The following is a 2,494-nucleotide window of genomic DNA, read 5'->3' on the forward strand; positions in this document are numbered from 1 at the left end:
TCACACGGAAGAAGCATTGGGATCCCGGTTAGAGCTATCCGAGAAAAGGAAGCAAGGTTGCTGCTTTAAGCCTTGTTCCTTCAAAATAGTTCTTGCCATGGTCACTGGCTCTCTATTACTAAGTTTGGTCTTGTGCTCCTTCAACACCATCTGGACAACGTTACTAAATGCTCCATACGCCATGTCTCCGTTGTCAGTCGGATTCATGTCTGCAGATGTGTCCTTCACCTGGAAACCACTGAGAAGAAAGCTTGCATTTGGGTGTAGAGACCCCACCAGACTGCTCTAAAGCTTTTGTAGGCAAAACTTGATGCTTGCGTCACCACCGAAGACTTGGCATATGTGGGTACCAATGTCTAGTAAGTCGATGCCGGTGAGTGAAGTCAGGTGTTGCAGGATTGAGTCTAGAGGGATGATCTTGGGGTAGTGGGCTGGCGGTGCGCCGGTGGCAACAGAAGGCCCGATTTGCTCTTTCTCCTTGTCGATGAGGCCACCACTGTGGTAGGAGTTAGAGATGATGGTGAAGCTTGCTCCCTTTGGCAAGAGATTCACAAGGTGTCGGAAATCGACATCTGTTGTGGAGTTGTAGCCAGTCATGTTTGTTATGTTAGTTGCAGATCTCGGCTTGACTCGATATATGGCCCTATATCCATATTTGGAGGATTTAGGTTATTAAAATGGCCTAAAGTCAATGTAGTTGGGAGTTCGGCTTTAGTCTAAGCACCTTCAGCAAAGAAGACAATACCTTAGGTTGATCCCACCACCGGTGATGGTTGTTTATTGTCGGCGGTAATGGTTGTTAAGTCACGGTCGGGTGGATGGGGGGAGAAAGAGGGAGAAGAGACCTCTGGTCGCCGATAATGGTTGTTGGATGCCGGTATCCGGTGATGATGGCTGCCATCCAAAATGATTAGGGTTAGTTTTCATGGAAGAAGAAGAGATGCAAAGAAGAAAATACCTGATGTTGATCTATCCGTTGGTGATGGTTGTTTGCCGCCGATCGTAATGGATGTTAAGTTGCTGCTGGGTGGATGGGGGGAGAGAGAGGGAGAAAAGAATGAGTCACTCCCTTGTGACACTCAAGAAATACTCAAAAAATGGGTTTTGCTTAACTAAGGGCATGAAATACCTGTTCACGAGCTGGGGATGGTCTTGAACATGAGTTTTAGCCTACAGGCTTGACCTCGGACCTAAAATACCGGTTCAATTTTTTTTGGGCCAGGCTCAGGATTTGTCAAAAAAATCCCGGCCCGACTTTTATATAGTTTAAACCTTAAATTCATAAAGTGCCTAACCCTTTACCATTTCCCTATTTTCAGCAACGTTCTATCTTCTCACTTTTATTCTCACTCTCAGACTCTCAGAACCAGCAAACCCAAGTGCACTGCTTTCATTTTGCGAACTCAAGCACCGATGACCAGCACCACCCGAACTAGGTTCTCTCTCTCTCTCTCTCTCCCCGGTTGGCACAGTTTTCATCTTCTATCTTCTCACTTTCTCAGTTTTCATTCTCACTCCCATACTCCCAAGAACCGGCGAAGTCAAGCACCATTATCACTCTTAGAGGCAAACTCAAGCATTGATGCCACCAGTTAACTAGGTCATCTCTCTCTCTCTCTCTCTCTCTCTCTCTCTCTCTCTCTTATTAAGTTTGCCCTTAATCATCTTCATCTTTAAGTCGGGCTTTGGGCTTTTTATGAGGGCTAGGCTTGGGCCCAAGTTGTAAGCCCGTTGGTCAGGCTGGGCTCAGGCTCAAGCTTGAAAATTTTCTATTAGTGAAGAGCAAAAGACCAGCTCGAGCCCAACCTAGCCCATGAACAGGTCTAGGCGTGAAGCATCCCCCGCATGTTTCAACTATTTACACGAATTGGAGGACGCACACCTTCCAATTGCACAAACGGTGCCTTGACTAAGGGTGCTTGGACTGAAGCCGAACTCTTTGAGAACAAGGTGGAGATTGGAGAAAGGTTGGGAATAGGTAGGTTCGTCTTGGTTGGGCCATGCATGCATTGAAAAATGATTCTGCCCATGAGTTTCTTTTTTTTTTTTTTTGTTTTGAATAGCGAACAGACTCGGCATCTATCCTTAGGAGTGAAATAGGTATAGTAGTATCATTAAGTGGGAAGACAAGGGTATGTTTGTCACTAAGGCTGTGTTTGGTTGCAATGCAAATGCAAATATGTACATTACATATTTACCCATTTTTCGGTTCATGAATGCAAACGCAGTTCACATTTTAAACCAATTTTGCATTCATCTTGTTTGTTTGAAATCAGTGCAAAAGTGTGAGTCCATCATTAAATGCTCCAACTATCTTATACACCAACGCATTAACTTTGGTCAAAAAGTTAATTATCAAAAGAACGCAAAATTGTATCCAAAAAATAAGTACAGTAGTGCTCTCTTCTCAGAGTACAAAACTATCATAAAATATGTTTTTACTCTAATAATCATTACTTTTTTATGTTTCAAACGAACACTCACAAACGTGAAC

The 2,494-nt window shown here is 43.9% G+C and overlaps 1 pseudogene; it reads right to left on the minus strand.

Annotated features, from left to right (window-relative positions):
- On the minus strand, positions 1-597 carry LOC148853110 (metacaspase-9 pseudogene; annotated as a pseudogene).
- Between the last annotated feature and the right edge of the window lie 1,897 nt (positions 598-2,494).

The sequence above is a fragment of the Nelumbo lutea genome, chromosome 5 (assembly GCF_056320005.1).
Source record: "Nelumbo lutea isolate HS-2025 chromosome 5, American lotus-T2T, whole genome shotgun sequence".
NCBI classification, from domain to species: Eukaryota; Viridiplantae; Streptophyta; class Magnoliopsida; order Proteales; family Nelumbonaceae; genus Nelumbo; species Nelumbo lutea.